Below are 22,664 nucleotides of genomic sequence, written 5' to 3' on the forward strand. Positions count from 1 at the left end.
CACAGGCCAGTGGGTCACAAACTCGTTCTGACTCATCTGGAGACCCCTCCCGGCATGGAATCACACAGAGGTTTGGGTTGGAAGGGACCTTAAAGCTCATCCAGTCCCTGCTGGTGCTCTGTTTCTGTGCCCTGCTCAGTGTCCTGGGCTGGGACTCTGCCAAGCTGCTCCTTTTGGGGCTGAAAATCCTCCTTGTTTTGCAGGAACGAGCCGAGGAGAGCCATTCCCAGGACATGAAGGGGCGCCTCCAGCTGACCCAGGACTATCGGATCCGAGTGGGTAAGGAGGGGCAGGCAAACACAGGACCATGGAATCCCAGGATGGTTTGGGTGGGAAGGACCTTAAAGACCATCCAGTCCCCCCTTCCACGGGCACAGACACCTTCCACTGTCCCAGGCTGCTCCAAGCCCTGTCCAACCTGGCCTTGGACGCTTCCAGGGATGGGGCAGCCGCAGCTGCTCTGGGCACCCTGTGCCAGGGCCTCACCTCTCGGTGATCCAAAGGCTGATCCAACCCCAACAGCCCCGTTAACCCGCAGACTAACCCCGATCCTCTTTGTTTCATGCCGACCACCCGGCACCGTTTGGCAGGGAACCACACAGAAACGACGATTCCCCAGCGCAGCAATCCCGGTGTCATTGGTGTTCTTGGCACCGACTCTCCCAGAGATTAAGGGATTAGCAGCACTAGAGAACTCCGTGGCACATGCCAGCAAACCCCCCGAGGCTCCTCAGGGCGGCCCCTGTGATCCCCTCCCCAAATTCCAGACCCCCAGCATCCACATCCTGCGGAGCTCAAGGCCAAATTCGCCGTTCCCCGCTGGCAGCTTGGCTTCTCCTCCTCACCGAGTGAGGTTTTTCCTATCAATTCAAGGTCCCCCCATCAGGTAGCACCCCCAAAACCTCGGTACCACCAGGGACAGTGGTCACCCCACAGCTCCAGCGGCTGGAGGGGTCAGCACAGCCCTGGTGGGCCGGGGACGGTGACCACAGCCCCCTCAACCTCCCAAAGCAGCATCTTGGGGCTCCTAAACACCCCCTGAGGCTGAGGCAGCTGCTGAGACGGCTTCAGCTCATCCAGAAACACCCCAAAAGTGCAGCCCCCTCCCTGCGGCGGGATGGCGGCGCAGAGTGACCCCCAAAAGGGAAGGGGGGGAAGAAGGGAAGCGGTGTGGGGAGGGGGGGTGGTCCTGCAGCCCCCTCCAGCTCATTACCTGCCTCATAAGCTCTCTGATCACACAGGGAACGCGCTAATTAAGGAGCAGGGTTTCTCCCTCTCCTTCCCTCTCCTTTCCCGAGCCAGTTGTGCCAACCCTGCCCCTGGCAAGGTAACATTGGAAAATGTAAAATTAATACAAAGGGCTGGAATTTACCGGGGAAACAATTTTCAAATGCGCGGAGAACAATAAAAAATATTTAAAGGAAAAAACCAACAAAAAAACCTTCTTCTCGCTGCCTTTTATTTAAAAAAAATTATTTATTTTAATGATCGTTACTAAAGCCCAAGCAAAGGTGGGGGGGGGCCCACGTATCAGGGGAATAATAGTAATAATAATTATTACATTTTTGGGGAAAAACTCACTTTGAGGGAGTGACAAATTGCTGAATTAAAGCTGATTAAAGCTGATTAATGGCCCAGACACAGATGGGTGCGGGGGGGGCCACGGGGAGGAGGTCACCCTTCTTTGGGTGAGGGGGTCTGTGGGGACCCCCAACATGGTGCACCCCACTCTGCATGGGGTCCTGGGCTCCCCCAGTGCATCCCAGTCTGATCCATGGGATGGGGATGATCCCAGCACCCAGGACAATCCTCCGGCCTGGCTCCACGCTCCATGGACACCCCACTCCCCGAGCTCCACGCTCCCACCCTCTGGCACCATGGGGCCCCAGCACAGGATCTGTCACCCACCGAGCCTGGCTCCATCAGGTTTGGGTTGAATCAACGACTTCCCAGCACCTGACACCCCTGCCCCTTCACGACAGGAGCAAGAATCCATCGGAGGGAAATTGTCTGGAATTAAAATCTCAGGGCTGGTGAAGCCCCTGTGGCAGCTCCCAAGCCCTGTGTCCCCACCCCACGCCGGGCAGGGTGGCATCTCCATGCTGGAAACACCCTGGCTTCTCAAGTTTTTACCTCTTGGATATCACTGCAGAGGGGAAAAACCCTTCCAAGAGGAGAGGCACCTGCAGATGGAGACCCCTGGCCCCTGCAGGGCAGACCCAACCCGGAGAGCAAATCCTACATCCAAACCCTGGTCCTGGTCCTCCAAACCACAGCCAGTGCCTCAGTTTCCCCCTCAGAGCTGCAGCAGCATCCTCCCAAAATCCCCAAATTCGGGCAGCGACCCAGCACAGGAACAAAGCGGATTTGTCTCTCTACACCCCGCGAGACCAGCCAGTGTCCCAAGGGTTAAATAATTCAGATTTTTCTTTCCTGAACAGCTTGAAAAGAGATATGATTGCGCCCACTGGAATACGGGGAGGGGGGGGATATTATGGATGGAAAAGAGCTATTTAAGCTGAGGAACGGTGTTGGCACATAAACAAATGGGTATAAACCGGCCATGAATAAATTGAGGCTGGAAATTAGGAGGTTTGGAACCACTGGGGGCCTGTCGGGGCTCACAGGGGCAGAGGGGCGAGGGGGGGACTGGGGCAGGGGGCCAGGTATGGGGTCCCCCCCGCTCCAAGGGCACCCGTCCTTGCGGGGCCAGGCACTGAGAGATTTAAAATCTCCCTTCCGCTTTCATCTCCCGAAATCTCCTTCATTCAAATAGTCACAGCGTGATCAGGAGTAATAAGCCTATTACAGAGCAAAATAAAACACAGCAGCTCCCCCCCCCCACCCCCCCAAACCAGCCCCCCCCCCAGCCCTCCTGCCCTCCTTGGGGCCATTAAACACAACCTGATGGAAATTCAGCCAATGTCAACCCCCCCAGCTCCCCCAGCCCCGCAAGGCGTCCCCCCCCACTCAGGAATGGGGACAAAGTGGCTCCTGGAGCTGGGGGGGTGGCAGGGAAGGGCCCCCGGGGTGCAGGTTCCCACCGACCCCATGCAGCAGCTCCTCTCTGCATTAATCCTGCTGCTCGGCTGGCTCCCGGCACGTCCGTGGCCGGCAATGGACTTCACGCCGGGAGCGTTTAAGGTGCTTTTCCATCTGTTTCTCCTTCTCCTTGGGCAGCCGGAATCGCTGCCGAGCCCCAGCCCGGCGCCATCCCTTGGGATGACAATGGCAGCGCTGGGCAGGAGCGGGACGGGGCCACCAGGGGGAATTTGGGCCACGAGGCTGATCCCTATTTCCTGCTCAAGAGGGAGAAGCCACCGATGGAGCTGGGAAGGGATGGAGCCGGAGCTGGATGCACCTGGACACCTGTGTCCTCCCAGTTTTGGTCCAGTGGCTTTGGCCACCCCAGACCCCATCCCACCGCCCCATCCCACCACCTCACCAGTGCCAAGGTTGATTTTAACCTTGCTTCCAAAGATTTTCCACGGCGGAGAGCGAGCGTTGCCCGCACCGGCACCTCCCAAACTCCCTCCAGGCTGTGCCGGAGGATCCCAGCATCCCACCATGGCCAAGCCCTGGCGCTGGCAGGGACGAGATGACATTCAGGGGACGCCCTGTCCCCATCGACCCCAACCCCCAGGAGCGTGGCAGTGCCAAGTCCCAGTCCCCAGAGGCTCTGACGTTGTCCCTGGTGCCCCGGTGGGACAGAGCGGGGACGGCGTCGTGGCTCACGGAGCGCCAGTAATGTGGTCCGGAGGGACCCCGCCGTACACACAGCACCTAAATTATTTAATTTCTCCAAACTGCTGCACCTTTATAAATCATTAAAAGCTCCTTTTGATCTGTGTTAATGAGGTTTCCTGAGTGCGGGGCTGGGAAATGCTTCGGCGCCAGAAAGCGACGCCGCTGATTAAAAAAATAAAGAGGGGGTGAGTGGGGGCGGGGGGGGCGGGACGGGCACGGGCAGGGGCTGGGGGGCACGGGGAGGTGGGCACGGGCAGGGGGCACAGGGCTGGGGGCACGGGGAGGTGGGCACGGGCAGGGGGCACAGGGCCTCCCCAGGGCCCAGACAGTGGAGGGGCTTTAGGGATGCCCATCATGTTTATGTTCTTTCCCTTCCCTTTCTCTTTCAGTTTCCCTTTTCTTTTCAGTTTTCCCTCCCTTTTCTCTCTCCCTTCCCCTTTCCCTTTCCTCTTTCCCGGAGCTTTCCAGCCAGGGAATCCCGGGAACACGCTGGTCCCGCTGCGACCACATCCCTGGGAAATGCCGGTGCCAACCAAGCCACGGGCAGGGCTGGGGCTCTCGGTCCTCCTGGTGCTCTGGGAGACAATTCCCTCTTCGGGGAGCAGCGGGATGGGATGAAACCCCCGGGGCGGTCACTGGGAGCCGTGGCGGGTGCGGTCCCAGCAGTGCCACCAGCGGTGACCCCGTCGGTGACCCCGTGGGAGCGCCGCGGCGCCGGCCCTGACAGCTTTAATGCCGGTATTTATCTCCGCTCCGAACCCCGAGCCCGGCTCCATATTCAGGAGCTCAAGCACCGGGACCGGCAGGGACGGTGACAGCTCCCGCCGATGGCGGCTGCCAGCCCCGGAGCTGCTCCGGCTGGGGACAGGGGTGGGACAGGGGTGGGGACGGGGACGTGAATGGGGATAGAGACAAGGGATGGGGACAGGGATGGGGACGGGGATGGGAATGGGGACAGAGACAGGGATGGGGACAGAGGATGGGAATGGGGACAGAGACAGGGATGGGGACAGGGATGGGGACAGAGGATGGGAATGAGGACAGAGATGGGGTCAGGGATGGGAATGGGGACAGAGACAAGGGATGGGGACAGGGATGGGGACAGGAGTGGCAGGGGGGATAGACAGGGACAGTGATGGAGATAAAAACTGGTATAGGGAGAGGGATGGGGATAGGGTTGGGGATGGGAATGGGGACAGGCATGGGAACGGCAATAGAGACAGGGATGGGGTGGGGATGGAATGGGATAGAGACAGCGACAGTGATAGGGATGGAGATGGGCACAGGGATGGGGATGAGGGCTGGGGCAGGCATTGTGGGTAAGGAAAACAAATTCCCTGCAGACCCTAGGGGCACTTCCCCAGCCCTGGCATCCCCGGAGCTGGTCAGGGACCAGCACTGCCCCAGCTGGAGCAGGGGAGCAGCACCCCCAGCCCGTGGCGCTGCCGGAGCTCACACCTCCATTGACGGATAGTTCCCTTTCCCTCCTTTTAAGGTAAATGACAGAAAATCCCAGGACAGCCATCAGCCTCCGAGGTAACCTCGTCCCGCCTCGGCCGCGTTCCCACAGGATTCAGCGGCTCCTGTTACCTGGGGCAACGGCGGGGAAATGACGGCTGGCATCTAAATTGCCATCATTATGCTCCAGAGCCAACACTCCCCATTTACACTTTATTGTCATCTTTTGCTTTAGGGAGATGCTGAGATATTACAGGATGGGGTGACAGAGCGGGATGAGATGGGATGCACGAGGAGAGAGGCGCGGAGATAAATGGGGACCCCCGGAGCTGTTATTTCAGCCTGATTGCGGATCCGGAAGCGGAGCCGAGCCCGATCCCGCAGGCTGTGCGGAGGCTTTAGCACACAGAAGAAAATAAAATTTGTTTAAATGCAAGCGCCAGCCTGGCGGGGCCTGGGCACGTGGTACCTGGGAGAGGATTCCCACCAGAGCGGGGCCGAAAACGCCGCGGAAGCAGCTCAGGCTCCTCTGGCTGCAGGGACACTCATGGAAAAAGGGAACTGATCCTCACCAACAGCTGGTACTGGGCTGTGGCTGGGACCACACTGTGGGGCTGGCACCCCTGGTACCCCGCTGTGGGGCTGGTACCTCAATATTGGACAGGTATCCCGTTGTGGGGCCGGCACCCCATTACATCTCCTGCACCCCAGTGCACGCTGTACCCCATTCCAGGGCTGGACAGCCCACTGCAGGGCCACTCCAAGGATACTCCTGGGCACCCCAAAGCAAAACCTGCTCTTGGTTCTCCAAACTCCGAGTTCATTCTCCCTCCCCGTCCCACTTTTTGCCAAGCTGCACAAAGGGAATGCAAAGCCAGACTTGGGATGTCACCCCCCATCCCCATCCCCATAGGGTGACTGCAGTGAGACAGGGCCAGGGGGGGCTGCTGGAGACAGCGGGGGGAGGAACGGGGCCTTTCAAGGGTTTGCAGTGAAAAAAGAGAGAAAAAAGCAAAGAGCTCAAAAACTGAGCAACTTTCCAAGGAAGAGCCGGGGCGGCTTCGCCCTCAGCCCCACAGCGCCGTGCACGGGATTGGGATCGGGAGATTCCTCCCCACACAACACCTCCCTGAGTGGGACCCCAGAGCTCTCAGTGCCTGGGATAAACCCAACCAGAGCCAGGACCCCATGGATGCACTGGGAGCTGGGAGTTCCATGTGACCCAGCAGGACACAGACACACTGGGTGGATGGACCCTGCCATGATGCCAAGCATGGATCGGACAGGTTTCTCCCTCAGATGCATGACATCACCCTCTTGTCCAGAAAAAACACAGGTGCCAGCCGGAAATCATGGTTTTGGCACACAAATATTCCATTTTCCACATGCCACAGCCCATCCAGGGGGATGAACCCCCTCCCCGGGCAGGTGGAGCCTCTTTTCGGGGAGCTCTACCCTCACCCCACAACCAAAGCTCCCTGAAACCAGCTGCTGCAATTCCCACCACTCACCCCTCATTAGCATGGATGCTCGTTAGCCCAGCGCTGAGACTAATCAATACTGCCATTAACCGACTCCCTGGAATTAATGCGCTTGAACCTGGCGGGCCGCAGGATATTGGTCATTTTTCCACTTAACCTGGCAGGAGGAGTTTTTCCCTTTGCTGGTGGCAGTGGATGCTGGAGGGAAGCCGGGACAGTTCATCCCTTCAGCTCCAGGCTGCTGCTTCACCACCAGCTTGGGGCTCACCACCACTTTTTGGTCATCCCAAGGCTGTCGGATGCTCCCAAACCTCAGGGAGCACCGTCAACAGCAGGAGAAGGGCAGCCCTGTCCCAAGCCATCGGGTTGGAGACCCTAGAGAGGGTTCTGGGGTCTCCATCGCAGCATAGGGACACCCAGAGCGTGACCCTCCGGTGCCACCCCATTCCTGCAGCTGCTCCATCCCTTCTGCCCCAGGTTCCTGGCCCCGGAGCCCCGGGCAGGCACAGCCAAGCTGCTCTCCAGGGCACCCCAGAGCCACCCTCCCCTGCTGCTCCCGCCGCCTCGCAGCGCCTCTGGCTAAACAGAGATCAGAAATGTTAGATCTTTCTTAACATCTCCTGCCAGCACTGTCAGTGGCCCTCTCCAGAGTACCAGGGCCCTCTGTTATGTAAACACAGCACATTCTCTGTCAAAGATTAAAAAAAAAAAAGCCTCATTTGCACATAAAAGCAGCCTCTGCACTAGTTACGGGCACTGTGGCATGTAAGGAAGACTGTAGGTTAAATTCAATAATAAAGTGGGGTGGTGCAGAGGTCCTGCTCCAACTCCTTCTCCCTCAGCCCAGCCCCGGCTGTTCCAGCCCGACCTGTGGCCACCAAGCGGTGCCAGTCACGAGCCCCTGGGGTGGGGACTGAGCACGCACCCTGAGCCCCGGGCTGGGCTGTGGGTCAGTGACCCCCAGGCCCCTCAGACCACCCTGAGACCCCACCCTGGTGCTCCTCTGTGCCCTCTTCACGCTCAGGGCACCCCAGACTCCATCATCCCCATCTCCTCCCCTTGGCACCCCATCCAGAGCGGGGCCTGCTGCCCCACATCCCTCCCCAGACATTTTTGGGAGCTGGCACCGCCCTCACGCCCCAGCACAGCTCTGCCATGGCCACGGAGCAGCTCCCGGCTGCCGAGGCGCCAGGAACCACACTGAACGTGACACCGTGGATGTGACACCTCCTGCTGCCAGCCCTCGGTGACGCGGTGCCCACCGCGGTGGGATGGCACCGGGGGGGGTCTCTGGCCAGGGCTGGGAGTGCCAGGGGCCAGCCGGCTCCGGGGATGGCGGCAGCCAGCCGGGCCCGCGGCCGGTTCCCCGCAAATCGAATCAGAGCAGAAACTCAACTGTCGGAGAGACGAGGGCTGGGAAGTGTCACGGGAACCGTGTTAGTGTCAGCAGCGCCACGGCTGCGCCAGGAGACGGGGGCACGGAGAGGTGGGCACGGCAGGGTGGGCGTGCTGGGATGGGCACAGAGCAATGGGCACACAAGGGCGGCCACAAGAGGATGGCCGTGGGATGGGATGGGCACGGCAATGCCAGCACAGGGTTCACTGGACAGCCAGATCTGTCAGGCCCAGGGGGAGGAGTGAGGGTCCCAGAAGAATCAGGGTGAGGGCCAGCAGACCCAAACAGCTGCAGAAGGGCAGAGCCAGGTGGCAGGAGGGGTCACAGCAGTGGCGACAGTGAAGGTGGCAGAGGCACCGGGCTCCAGAGGGAGGTGATTCATTCCCAAATCACTGCACGTCACCATCCAGCGGCCGTGTCCCCACGGCCATCAGCCTGGCACATGTGACCCCGCAGACACCAGCCTGGCATCCGTGTCCCCGTGCACGCTCAGCCCCGTGCACGCCAGCCCCGCTCACGTCCCCGCCGCCGTCGGGCGCCGCACGTCTCTCGCAGCCGGACGCCGGGCACGCGCGGGATCACGCGTGCTCATCCGTGCTCCGGTGGCTCACGCTGAGCGCCCTAATTACCGCGTCTGGCCAGGCGGGCGGGCGCTGATAACGGGCACGGGACGGAGCCGCTGGGGGTTATCAGCCGGTGACAGCCGGGCCCCCCGCCGCCCGCGCCGGCTCCGCGCCGCAGCCCGCTGGGACGGCCGGATCAAGGCGCCCTTTGGGGGTCTCCAGCGGGGGATGGGGGAAACAGCCCCCCAGGGGTGACCTCATTAGCACGGCCGAGCCCCGACATCGTTGTGGCTGGGCCTGGCGTGCTGCAGGCAGAGCCTCAGGATGTGGGGTCACCAGCGGAACGGTGTCGGTGCCAGCCTCTTGTCTCATCTGCCGTCACGTCCCCTCTGTCCTGGGGGTGAGGGACACCACCCTGCCAGTCCCACTGTCACCAGGCTGGAGGGACATTTTGGGAGTCCCTGGTGCTGTGAGGGCCCAGGTGCAGCAGGAAAGGCCACTGAGGAGATAGGTCAGTGTCACACTCTGGTCTCTGAGCCAAACCAGCCACTGTCCTGGCACTCCCCAGAGCCATTCCATTTGTCTCATCCCAGAGCCACAACCGGGACATGGCACGGTCCTCCTGTGACACCAGCACTGTATCCACTGCTTCTGTGCCTCAGTTTCCCTGCCCCAGGGCTGGATCTTCCTGCATGGCGCGGGTCCAGCAGCAGGAGCAACAAAGAAGGAGCACACTCCCCATCCCAACTGGCTGCAGACACACAAATTAACACGGACAAACACAGACCGGTGCATTCTTTCAATTGTTGGCCACTATTTTCGGCTGGCAGATGAATTCCGGGCAGCGGTGAGATGGGTGGCAGCAGGGCGGGGGTTGGCAGGAGCACGGGTGACTCTTTAACCTTGGAACACTTGCACCGGCAGGGAATTTGGGGCGGTAATTTGATCGGCGGGAGCCGGGCGAGCGCTGGCCCCGCAATCACCGGGAAAACGCCGACGCGGTGGAAATCGGCCGCCGCTGCCCAGCGGGACATCACGGGCACGGGGACACGGCTCAGAAGGACGGACACAGCGTGGCATGGGGCGGGCACCTGCCTGTCACCCCGCAGCCCCCCGCCTCTGTTCAGTGCCACCCTGGCATTCCCAGGGGACAGCGGGCGGGCTCCAGACCCGCGGTGACCCCCTGGCCAAAGGACACCACTGTCCCCCCTGTCCCGACAGCGCGGGGCCGTAATTTATCACACCCGCCCCTGACAGCTCCCTTTGACGGGGTCTCCGGGGGGGCCGAGCGATGCCTTTTGTCTGCCCAACAATTAATTATTTCCTGGCTAATGATGAACTCCGACTTGCCAAGCAGGGAGCGGCTGCGTGTGAGAAGGAGCCAGCCCTCCCTCACCCCACCGTGCCCCCTCGCCACGACCTCTCCCACAGCAGGGTGGAATGTTGGGGTACCCAGGGATAAGGCTTGTGAGACCCCCCCCTGCATTTCACCATCCTTCTCACAGGCATGCTGCCCCCCAAAAAGGGTGCCTCAAAAGCAGGAGGATGGTGCTGGGCTGGCAGGATGGGTCCCCCTGTGGCGGTGCCAGCAGGTGGGTGCCGCGCTGTGCTGCGGCAGCAGGCGCTGGCAGCACTCTAAGTGCCACTGGCGGCAGCCCCGGAGCGCTCCAGGAGGGGATAACCGGCTGATGGGGCTGAGCTAATGGAGAAAATCCATTTAGGATCACTCGATACTCTCCCCTGGGCTTTCATTACACCTCAGGGCTCCGCAGGGCACCGGGCCCTGAGCCGGCCTCTGCCAGCCCAGACCCCACCACTGCCGGCTGGATGTCTCGGCAGAGGCGCTGGAGGGATGAGGGGAAGAACAGTGGGGAGGGATGTGCATGGAAGGAATGAGGGAAGAGAGGCAGGGAGGGATGCAGGGAGGGATGTAGGAAGGGATGCAGGGAGGGATGAGGGGAAGGGATGTGCATGGGAAGGGATGCAGGAAGGGATGCAGGAAGGGATGCAGGAAGGGATGTAGGGAGGGATGCAGGAAGGGATGCAGGAAGGGATGCAGGGAGGGATGTAGGAAGGGATGTGCATGGGAAGGGATGCAGGGAGGGATGCAGGGAGGGATGTAGGAAGGGATGTGCATGGGAAGGGATGCAGGAAGGGATGCAGGGAGGGATGCAGGAAGGGATGCATGGGAAGGGATGCAGGGAGGGATGCAGGGAGGGATGTAGGAAGGGATGTGCATGGGAAGGGATGCAGGGAGGGATGCAGGAAGGCATGCAAGAAGGGATGCAGAAAGAGATGCAGGGAGGGAAGCGCATGGGGAGTGACGCAGAAAGAGAAGCAGGGAGGGATGCAGGAAGGGATGTGCATGGGAAGTGATGCAGGAAGGGACACAGGGAGGCTTGTGCACAAAGCCTGCAGCCCTGAGCTTGTAGCTGCAGGTGACAAGAGCAGCGCCAGCAATCCCTGCGAGGGACAGGGACAAACTGAGGCGCAACGTGGCCTTGCCCTGGAGCAGGTCCCAAGGAGCCCAGCCTGGCTCAGTGCCACAGGCAGGAACAGCGACCCCCGGGGCTGCGGGCACTCAGGCCGGGCTCCCCGCAGTGGGAAAGGCGACAGAGCCATGAAAAGAAGTAAAATAATTATCGGGCGCTGGCGGCTCGGGCTCCCGCCCGGCGCGTTCTGTTTAAGGCTAGTTAATAGCCAGTGTTCTCTGGTTAGGCCTGAATGACATTTCCAGAGTTATAATAACTGAGCTATTACTCGCCGTATTGATGCATTCCCCCCGCCGGCAGCGGCTCATCCCGCGCCGTGCCGCCCGGCCGCCGAAAGCTCCTTTAGTCAATAGCACTTCTATTTTTCATTACTCCCTGGAAATGTGGCTCTTGGAAGCTCATCCGTCATTCAATTACGCCCTGGTTCAGTCCTATCATACACGTGTCATAAAGTTCCTCAGATCTGAACTGCTGTTAATTTTCTGCGCCATCCCAAGGGGATGCCCGGGACGTGCCTGGAAAGCAACCAGGCAGCCGAGGGCATGCCGGGTACGGGCGCTCCCGGGAGCGGGGGCTGCGGCACTGCCGGGGTGCCCGGGTGTGGGGGGGTCCAGCGCCCCGGGGGTCACCCCGGAGCTCGGACACTGTCCCTTCCCCACGGCAGTGGCAGCGGGCCTGGCGCCGCACGACCTTGGCAGCGGTGGGAATTTATTCCTCGGGCTGGTTTATTCTTTTATCAGGTGTTGGTTTAACAGGGCGAGCTCCCCCCCCTTTCCCCTTTAATCCTATCGGCATCTGTGTTCGGCACGTCCGTACCCAGAATAATCACCTGCCTGGCAGATTTGTCACTTCACCAGATGTAATCGGGGAACTTTTCCTTTTTTTTTTTTTCTTTTTTTTTTTTTTTTTTTTTTTTCTTTTTGAAACTCTCCTTATTTTCTGTTTCTTAGAAGCTGCAGCTCGCGGGCAGAGGCGGCTGCTGCAGGCAGTACCTGTTCCAGGTCACCCTCCCCAAAGCCAAGGGTTTGCTCTGCTCAGCGCCGCTCCCCAGCTGGGCTTTGGCTGAGGGGAGGATGACAGGGCAGTGGCACAGAGGGTGGACGCCAAATGCTGTGCCATGATGGCTGTTCCTGCCATCCTCTGCTGCCAGGAGCGCACCTGGATGGGCACAAACCCTGAGCCAGAGGGGAAAACGGGCACAGGATGAGGCTGGGGATGTTGGGAATGGGGGATGCTGAGGCAGGGGGATGCCAGGTCAGGAAGATGCCAGGCTGGGAGGATGCCAGGTCAGGGGGACGCAGAGGTTGCTCCAAACATGTCCCTGCACAGATGTCAAGGTCTTTCACAGCCTTAAAAACTCACACCCAAGAGGTGATGCTGGTCCTGCACCCCTTCACACCCCGGCAGGCAGCTCTCCTGCTTTCCCACCATGGAGTGCCTGTGGCTCTCTCCCAGCCAGGGCTGCCCTGGGGATCCCTGTGCGTGTCCAGGGCGTCCTGTCCAGTCCCCTCATCAGTGCCTGGGTGGTCTCAGCCACTCCACGTGGCCTCCCAGCAGGACAATGACCTGGTCACCGTCCTGCTCCTCCGCACTCTGGTCCCACGGGGCCTCCCACGTGCTGCTTGCCCTAAGCCGGGACGGACACACGCCCGGGTGGGACAGACACACGCCCGGGTGGGATGGACACACGCCCTGGTGTTTGAGAACACCCTGTCACTTGTCAGCCCCCGGGACAGCCATGCTCCTGCCAGGCTCCTTGGACAGCTCTGGCCACGCCGATGCTCTGAAGGGATGATAAACAAACATTTCCATCAGGAGGATGAGCCAGGAACAGCCCAGCCACGAGGCTCTCACAGCCCCGGGACAATCGCCAGACTGTCAGTCATGCTGGAGCAGCTTTTACCTCAGTTCTGATCGGGGAAACTGAGGCAGGGAAAGGTCTGTGGATGTGCAGGGCGGGATGTGCGAGCTGGGCAGCTCCCGAGCATCCCGTGCCCGCGGGCACCCTCTGCCAGCCTGGCATTTCCCTTCTCCCCTCCCAGCCCAGCGCTCTGGGCACGGCTAATGACCGGCCTAATTGATCTCTGACGAGGCACCAGAGATCGATGGCGGATCCCGCTGCAGGCTCTGTGAAAAGCCATTTCTCCTGCCCGGCCGGGCAGCACCGCCCCTCGCCCGCAGGGAAGCGCCCATCGATCGGGGCCGCCATCGATCGGGTGCGGAGGGGATGCAGGGGAAGGCGGCCACCCCCGCCGAGGGGAGCATCCCCCCGGCAGCCCTTCGCTTCAGCCCCGGGCCACCGCAGGCTCCCGGAGCTCCCCCGGCACGCAGCGGCTCCTTGTCGCCATTCCAGGTGACACAGCCAGCAGCGAGGGGGCTCCTCCCTGGCACATCCGCCTCAGGAAGGGAAGGAAAGGGGGGCAAAGAGGCACAGAGCCCGACGGCCCCTGTGAGGTCACAGTGCCAGCAGATCCGCGCTGATTTCCTCGCCTGACTCTTCCCCTCTTATTCCTTCCCCTTGTGTCCCACCGGCCAAATTTGACCCGATTTGGTGGAACCGGCCGGGGTCTTCACTTCTCAGTGGCCCCATCCTCCCCTCTCCTTTCTCTGGGGTTTAAGCCTTTTCACTCCATCCATTCACTCCAAGACTAATCAGATTAAAGCTCTGCCCGGGGGGCTGCCTCCCCTCGCACAGATTCACCCCCTTATCCCCCCTCCCCTCGCTTCACCTCCTTTTTCCCCTGTCAGGTTTTGGCAGCCAGCTCCAAGGTCCGGGCATGGCCATGCCAGGGGTCCGTGGTGGCACCAGCTGTCCTTGTGTCCCCAGGGAGGGGCACAGAGTGGGGGTTCTGGGGGTACACAAGGGGGGATATTCTTCTGGAGTGATGAGGGTGCAAGACAGGGATGAAGAGGATGGCAGGACGGGGATGAAGAGGATGGCAGGACAGGGATGAAGGGAGCGGCAGGACGGGGATGAAGGGAGTGGCAGGATGGGGATGAAAGGAGTGGCAGGACAGGGATGAAGAGGGTGGCAGGATGGGGATGAAGAGAATGGCAGGATGGGGATGAAGAGGGTGGCAGGCCGGGGATGAAGGCAGCACCAGCCACAGGTCTCCAAAGCCATCCTGCTCTTTGAAGAATCCCTCCTGCTCCTCAGCCTGGCTTCACACCCCAGGTCGAGTTAAAGGAGCATTTCATTTAGGAGAAATTTAGGGAAAAAAGGTACTTTTTTTTTTACTTCTCCCCCTCTTTTCACCCAGAATCATGAGTGGGTGAGGGGTGAAGCCAGGACCACGGTGCCCACCCTGGAGCCCTCCAGATGCACACAAGACCCAAATCCAACACTCAGAGCCTGGGGTCACCCACCAGCCCCCACACCCCAGGACCCTGCACTCCGTGGCAGCTTTGGGAAAGAAACAATTCCCCACTAGAAACTTCCTGGCCTCATCCCACGTGCTCGAGCCCCAAAAATCACCCAATGCCCCCCATCTAAACCTCAACCATCGATTGCCATTCCCCTTGGCCCAGCCCTGCACACAAACGCATTCGCCACGGCCCCTCTCCCCGGCAGGGATTGTATGCAAAGGCGGAGAGGGGGAATGAATAATTCATCTGCGCTGTCTTTCAGAATTACACTGTGGAAAAATAAATCTGAGACTACTATATAAAAAAAAAAAAAAATTAAAAAATAAAGGAGCAAGGAGCCGGGGGCTCGGGGAGGCAGCGCTCGGTTCGCGCCCCCGCGGCCGGAGCGGGATGCGGGGATGAAAAGCGCCGGCGCGTCCTGGCTCCTCTTCCATTGAGCGACTCCACATTCAGGTCCGTGCGGAAACCACCGGAATCCCTTCCTGTGCTTTGTTCTGCGGCCCTTTCAGCGGGGGCTTACGGGGCTGGGCAGGGGGGGCGCGGGGCTCGGGGGGTGGGCTTTGAAGAAAGCCACTCATGCGTTCGGCTGGTTGGGTTCAAGGGGCGGCAGGGGGGGCTGGGATGGGTGAGGGGGGGCTCTGCTGGGTGAGAGGGGGCTGCCCTGGTGATGGGGGGGCTGCCCCGCTCATGGGGCTCTGCTGAGGTGAGTCAGGGGCTGCCCGGGTGAGTGAGGGGCTGCGCTGAGACGAGCAGGGGGCTGCTCTGGTCTGGGGTGCAGTGTGCCCCCCCAACTCAGCCAGAACCCCCTCAACACCACCCTGCCAGCACCTCTGCAGGAAGGAGGGATGCTCTGCCCCATCCCAGAGGGGTCCCGGCTGGGTTTAGGGCTATGCCCTGAGCCCTCCTGGTGCCCAGAACACCCCAAACGGGACCCGCCTGTGCCTGCAGCTGGTGGGGGCCACGTGCTGCCGCACAAACGGGGAGGGGAGGAAGCGGGAGGCACTTTAATTTGGCTATTTAAAAATAAAGAAATAACGCAGGCTTTGAAAGCCCGGAGGGGTCCCAGCGGAGGGACCTCATCCCCCCTTCAAAGGCCGCCTCTGCTTTCTTCCCCCCGCTCGCAGCACACAAAGGTGCACGAGCACTTTCGTCTCTGTGGAAAGACCTTTTTAATTGGTTCCAGGCAGAAGGTTAAAATCTCTCCCCTTCCCTGTGCGCTTGGCTAAGAGGGGAAAGGGGGGAAAAAGGGGGAGGCAGGGAGGAAGGGTTGTATGGAAGCAAAACAACTCTGCCCGGCGTGAAGGGGCTGAGCCGGGGGGCACCCAGGGCCGGTGTCCCCACCGTGAGGTCCAGGGTCACCGAGGGTGACAGGGATCCAGGTGGGAGCAGGGGAGAGCCAGTGGGCTGGCTGGGGGCACTGAGGGGGCTGTGCCAGGCTCTGGGGCAGGAGGTGCTCACGGGAAAAGGGAGGTGCTGGGTGTGAGGTTGCTGGGTGCTTCCACGAGGATGCACGGTTTGAGAGTTTCTGCAGATTCCTAAAAAAAGCGGGTGGAAACGTGATGCCTGGGGTCTTCTCATGGGGAGGAAGCTGGGCAGAGCAGGAGGGCACCCAAGGGGCTGCTCCCAACTCCACGTGTCTCCCCACCACCACAGAGTACCCTTGGCACATCCCCATCCACAGCGGGGTGACCCCAGGATGGCATCCCGGAGCATCCACACGGAACCCAGCCCCTCACCATCCCCATTCCCATCCCACGTCACTGCCACTGCCATCCTCCTGGTCCTGCCATCCTCCTGGTCCTGCCATCCTCCCAGCACTGCCATCCTCCCAACACTGCCATCCTTCCAGCACTGCCATCCTCCCAGCACTGCCATCCTCCTGGTCCTGCCATCCTCCCAACACTGCCATCCTCCCAGCACTGCCATCCTCCCAGCACTGCCATCCTTCCAGTACTTCCATCTTGCTATTCCTGCCATCCTCCCTATCCCACCATCCTCCCTATCCCACCATCCTCCCAGCACTGCCATCCTCCTGGTCCTGCCATCCTCCCACCACTGCCATCCTGCTATTCCTGCCATCCTCCCAATACTGCCATCCTCCCAGCACTGCCATCCTCCTGGTCCTGCCATCCTCCCAACACTGCCATCCTCCCAGCACTGCCATCCTCCCAAATCTTGCCATCCTCCCAGCACTGCCATCCCCCTATTCCTGTCACCCTCCTATCCCAACCCTCCACCCCAAGACTGCCATCCTCTCGCTCCTGCCATCTTCCCAGCCCTGCCATCCACCCAGCACTTGGGTTTCCTTTCACGGAAGGGGGAGCTGAGAAAAACGCATCAATTATTGAGCCGGGGCGGCGAGCCCGCCGCGTCCCCCTTGCTGATGCCGCTCAGGTAGAGCCGCGCGAGCCGCAGTCAGACACCTCTAACACGATTAAGCTGCAGGGCTCTGCCAGCGCGCTTCAAGGTCAACTTCTCTGAGGCTGACAAAAGGCTCGGCGGGCAGCAGCTCCCCCCGCCCCCGCCCGGGGTGGCAGCACGCTGGGGACGGGCACCGGCAGCCCCCAGAGATGGCAGCGGGACGTGGGAGCTCCAGGGCAGGATGGCAGGGGTGCCACGGGGATGGGGACGCAGCGGTGGGGTCCCTGCTGGCATGGGGATGCAGCAATAGGGTTCCTGTTGGGATGGGAATGCAGTGGTGGGGTCCCTGCTGGGATGGGGATGCAGTGGTGGGGTCCCTGCTGGGTTCAGGGTGCAGTGGTGGGGTCCCTGCTGGCATGGGGATGCAGTGGTGGGGTCCCTGCTGGGTTCAGGGTGCAGTGGTGGGGTCCCTGCTGGCATGGGGATGCAGTGGTGGGGTCCCTGCTGGGTTCAGGGTGCAGTGGTGAGGTCCCTACTGGGATGGGGATGCACTGGTGGGGTCCCTGCTGGGATCAGGGTGCAGTGGTGGGGTCCCTGCTGGGATAGGGATGCACTGGTGGGGTTCCTGCTGGGATCAGGGTGCAGTGGTGGGGTCCCTGCTGGCATGGTGATGCAGTGGTGGGGTCCCTGCTGGCATGGGGATGCAGTGGCCAGGCTCCCACTGGGATGGGGATGCAGGGGGCAGGCTCCCAGTGGGATGGGGATGCAGTGCTGGAGCTCCTGCTGGGACGAGGATGCCGTGCTGGGGCTCCCACTAAGGAGTGGACTTTGTATGGGGCTCCCAAGGCCAGGACAGGGACCCGCCGTGTCCCTCTGCAGCAAAACTGCTCCTGTCATGCCGTGAGGAGGGAGTGGGTCCAGCCTGGCTGGCTGCACGTGGAGAGGGAATTGGATCCAGATGTTTCCCCCAGCAGCCGGAAACCGCTTCCCCCATCTCGGCAGCCCCTTCCACCGCCCCACAGGGCCTTGGTGGGGACCAGCTCTGGCCAGAATGGAGTGGTGCCCTCCACTGGGCACCACCATCCTGGCACGGCACAGGCAGCAGAGGGACCAGGCAGAGCGGGAGGGGACGGGGTGGCAATGCCAGCTCTGCTGTGACGCTCTGCACTTGGCATTTGGGTGCTCACAGTGACAGGATCCCCGGGCTGGCACAGCCACACTCCATCCCCTGCTCATCCTCATCCCACTCATTCCCTTCAAAAACCACCCCGCTTCCATGCACGGCGAAGGAGGGACAGCCACCCCTCCCACACTCCACGAGAACTCCCTGCAGGAGAACAGGGGTGGGTGCCCACCAGGATGGGTGTTCTCTGGACTGGGCACTCACCATGCCAGTCAGAGGGCAACAAAGCCATAAAAAACCCCAAACCTCAGGAAGGCAGGACCCAGCTCCAATAGCTGGGCGCACATGGGTTGGGGAAGGGCTGACAGGCGGCTCCAACAATGGGGTGCATGGCACGGGTCACCCCCAACACCATTCCCAAGAGGTCTCCCAAAGGACACCACACCCACAGGTCCCTGTCACCACCTCAAGACATCTCCTGCTTTGGGGAGGGTTGCCAGGGCAGTGGGATGGAGACACAGCTTTCTGGCCCCACCACAAGAGCGAGGAAAACCACCTAAAAACCTCAAAAACCCTTTGGAGAAGCCAGAACCCAAATTCCTCCCCTCTCCCATTATTTAAAGCCCATCCAGCTCCCAAGTCCTCGAGGATGCAAGAATCTCAATTACCATTAAAAGAATGCGTTCCTGCTCCTCCATTACGGAGAAAAGCATGAAAACCAACCCCTGGGAATTGCACAACTCTAGAAAGAAGAAAAATAAAATATTCATGTAATTTAGATTACTTAAAACGTGGTAGTTGGTAAACCAGTCTCTGCACTGGAGGGAACTGGGGGTTTCACACCTTGCAGAGGGCCAGGCCTGGGTCTGGGCTGGGAAACCCAGTCGTGGCCACGCAGATCCCGGCGCCACCCCGGGCACCCCACGCCCAGGATCTGGCGTTAAATGGGTTTTTAAACACCTCTGAGCTTGTGGGATGTGGCGCTGCAGAAGGACAGCAGGTTATTTTTATCGTTGCATTAGTTCCAGTTTAATTGCCAGGATGTCATTAACGGCACGGAGCAGGGCCCAGGCATGGGGACGCTGACGCCGGAGTGTCCTGTCCCACACCCCGTGGACTGAGACCCTGCATGCGCCTCTCCTTCCACCAACAGAGCTTGGTGACAAGCAGGGACAGGAACCCTTGACCAGGGACAGGACCAGGAGCCATCAACCATGGCTGGACCCTCCCAGCTCATCCTCTCCCAGCCCAGATGCTCCTTCTCCTCCAGCTCCACCCAGCAGCTCCAGGGAAGAGGATTGTGGCTCCCTCCAGACCTGCCTCCTCTTCTTCCTCTCTCCATGGCAGGTCCCAGTTCCCTCCAGGGCTCCACAACTGGGAATTCTCCTGTTGTCCCTGGTTCTCCAGCCCCAGGGCTCCATCGTGTGCCCCCAGCCCATCCCGCCTGGGACCATCCCCCCTCCTGCTCCCTTCACCAGCCCCTCCCGAAATTCCCACCTCTCCAGCAGGGCCAAGCACCCCTGGTTTGTGCCAGAGCCAGAGGCCGGGATCTCTCGGGTCACCCAGAGCTGGGACACACACCCAGCTCTTCCCCTGGCTGCTCCCAGCAGGAAACCTCCCACTGCTGCTGACCCAAGACCTTCAGCACCGGAGCTGAGCTCATCCTGGGAATCACACCTCGAGAGGCTGGGGATGGCACTGCCATGGCAGGGACCCTCCGCTGTCCCTGTCTGCTCTGCGCTCACCTGCAGCAGGAGAGCACAGCGGAGCAGAGCCACCGCTGAGAAACCACCTTGGAGGAAACCAAAGCTGCCCATAATGGCACACGGGAATGGGGACACTGGAGCTGCCCGCCCGCCCGCCAGCCGTGTCCCAGCCAGGTGTGATCCCAACGGCTTCTTTCCACCAGGAAAGCCAGGATTGTGCTGCCAACGGCCGCCCAGAGCTTTGGATCATGCCCAGCACAGTGTCCCCAACCCACCAGGGACTGGCCACCCCCCAGCCAGGCCCCACAGCCCCCTTCCAGCCCAGCAGCCCCCAAAATGCTGGATGGGATCAGACACAGGACATGGGATTTGCTGGGGGTGGTTTCCCACGGAAGCCTCTGAGCAGGTCGAGGTTGCCAGGGATGGGCAGTGTCACAGGAGGTGACAGTGGCTTAATCCCAAAACAGGAATGGCTCCTGGCAGGGAAAGCCTAGCCAAGGAGCATCAGACCCAGGTGGACACGCTGGAGAGCCGGGATGCAGAGCTGCACCCCACGCTCTGGGACACCCCCTGAGCAGTGCTCCTGCACCAGTGCCTCCCAGTTCAGCACTGGGAAGGTGACACCTGGCAGGGACAGGGCCGCACGGCTCCTGCAGAGACCAGTGACGTTCTCGGGTGGATTTGCTTTATAGGGTCAGGGAGGAAGGAACCAGAGCGGAGATATTTAAGTGGCGTTTCGCCATCGGAAAAAATTAGAGTCACAATATTAATTAATCCTCAAAGCACTTTACGAACATTAACTAATTAAGCCTCCCAACCCCTCTGCGAGGTGGGAAAGGTATCATTGTCCTCGTTTCACAGCTGCAGAAAACCAAGCGCGCGGAGGTGACGTGACTCGCCCAAGGTCGCTGCGAGCCAGGCAAAGGTGGGAACAGGTTCCCAAAATCTGCACCTTGCTCCTCAGCAGGGCAGGACCCAGCAGTGCTGAGCACCCTGGAGCCCGGGAATGCTGGATTCCAGCATCCCGAGCCAGGTCCCAGCATCCTGATCCCCACCCAGGGCAGGGTGGAGAGGGACAAAGCAGGACCTGTAACCCCAAAGGGACACCCTGGGGAAAAAAGGGACATCCTGGGGAAAAAACCCACCAGACCCAGGGGCAGGGAGTGAAAACAGAAACCACCGAGGGGTTTTATGGAAAGCCCCACCGACCCTGCGTGGTTTAAAAACGATTAGAGCCCTGCCTGGGTTATCAACCAGCGTCTCAATCCCGCGGCATCGATCCGGATAATAGCCGGCAATTGTTCAGATACAATATCATAAAGTCACTTTAACTACAGCCATAAAGCTTCCCCCGCCTGCAGCACCGCTGGGCTCCCCGCGTCACGCCGGGGACGACGCCAGAGCCCCGGCACCGCCGGCACGTGCTCACGCTGAGGATGGTGGGGAACCCCTCCGGGACCCCCTGAACAGGGACGGGATCCTCAGGGATCGCCCCCCGCTTCCACTGCTGGGAGTGGAGGGAATGTGGAGCCCCCTGGGCTCCCCTCGGTGCTGCTCCTGGGAATCTGCAGTGCTGGGGCTGGGGAGCTCCAAGGCAGCCACTGAGATCTGATGTTTCAAGTTTTAATCCGTGGGATTGATGGGAATTGAGAGAACTCGGGGGTTCTCCCAAATGTCCCTGTACAGCAGCCCGGATCCCCCTGCTCCCCTGGTTTGTCATTGTCCCCAGTACATGGAGCTCCTGGCTGGGCAGTGTTGGGATCTGGCTCCTTCAGCTCCTTCCCACTGCCAGCCCCCCACCCCAGGGTGCTCCCACTCCGTGCTCCCTGCCCTGGGTCACCGGGAGTGCCACTGGAGAACACGGCTCTGGAGGACACCGCAGGAGAACCCCGCCAGAGGACCCGGACTCCTCACCCGCCGCTTCCTCACCCACCGCTTCCCACTGCTTAATGAGCACAAAATATTTCCATGTTGCCAATTACTTGGTTCGTTTGTGCTGCTGCGGGCAGCGCTGGCGCAGGGAAAATCCCCCCCGGAGCTGGCCTGGCCCCCAGGGAGCAGGGAGAGCCCCGGCTGGGTCTCCCCAGGGCTGAGCATCCCCACCCTCACCACGCACCCCAAGACCCTCAGCCCCCTCACCCCGGGGTCATCGTCGGCAGCAGCCTCCTACTGACATTCCCGTGTCCCCAGTGACATTCCCATGGCCCCAGCGTGACACAGTAGGAAAGCAAGCCCTTGCTTGAAACAAACCTTTGAGGGACTTAGAAAAGGCTTTGGAAGCCCTTTTTCAGTTGTCCCCCAGCAATGGTTTGGGGTCCATCCTGTTGGTGCCACTTTCCAGCCCGGAGAAAACCCCGAGTGGCAGCAGAGATGTGCCAACCCGAGGCCATCCCAGACGGGTCCATCCCTGCTCCCACCCCATCCCCAGGCAGGATTCCCAGCTGGAGCCCTGTCCCCTGGCCAGAATTGCTGCTGTGACCATCTCCACAAAACCACTCCAGCGGGTCGATCTCGAGGGCGGCGTTCCTCCCACCTGCACCCATAAATCTTCCCTCCAACTGGAGCAAGGGAGTGATTTATAAGGTGGAATAAATATTGCAACGTTTAAGGAAAAATATAAAAAAGTCACAAAAATCCATCCAGCTGGATTCCCCTCCCATGGGAATGGGGTCTCGGGGACACCGGGATTCTGGGGCAGCAAGGGACACGCTGGGAAGAGGCCGGAATGAATTGGGCTCTGGCGCTGCCAAACCACCTGGATGTGGGATGCACACCGGAATCAGCCACAGATGTGAGCCACCGTGTCCCCACACAGACCCCAAACCAGTGTGGAAAGAGCTGGGGGGGCTCCAGTCCCTCCTCATGGAGCCCTGGGCTCCGTGGACACGAACAAGGAACTCCCCTGCCGACATCCTCCCCCTGCTCCCCTCTGAAATTCCCACATCCAGTCCCGGAGCGGGCGGACGCGCTG

At 60.8% G+C, this 22,664-nt stretch overlaps 1 protein-coding gene across 1 annotated transcript in view; it reads right to left on the reverse strand.

Annotated features, from left to right (window-relative positions):
- EFNA2 (ephrin A2) overlaps positions 1 to 22,664 on the reverse strand; it is a 38,872-nt gene that overhangs the window by 5,250 nt on the left and 10,958 nt on the right. The gene's annotated exons all lie outside the window — the stretch shown is intronic.

Source organism: Motacilla alba, chromosome 28, assembly GCF_015832195.1.
Source record: "Motacilla alba alba isolate MOTALB_02 chromosome 28, Motacilla_alba_V1.0_pri, whole genome shotgun sequence".
Taxonomy (NCBI): Eukaryota; Metazoa; Chordata; class Aves; order Passeriformes; family Motacillidae; genus Motacilla; species Motacilla alba.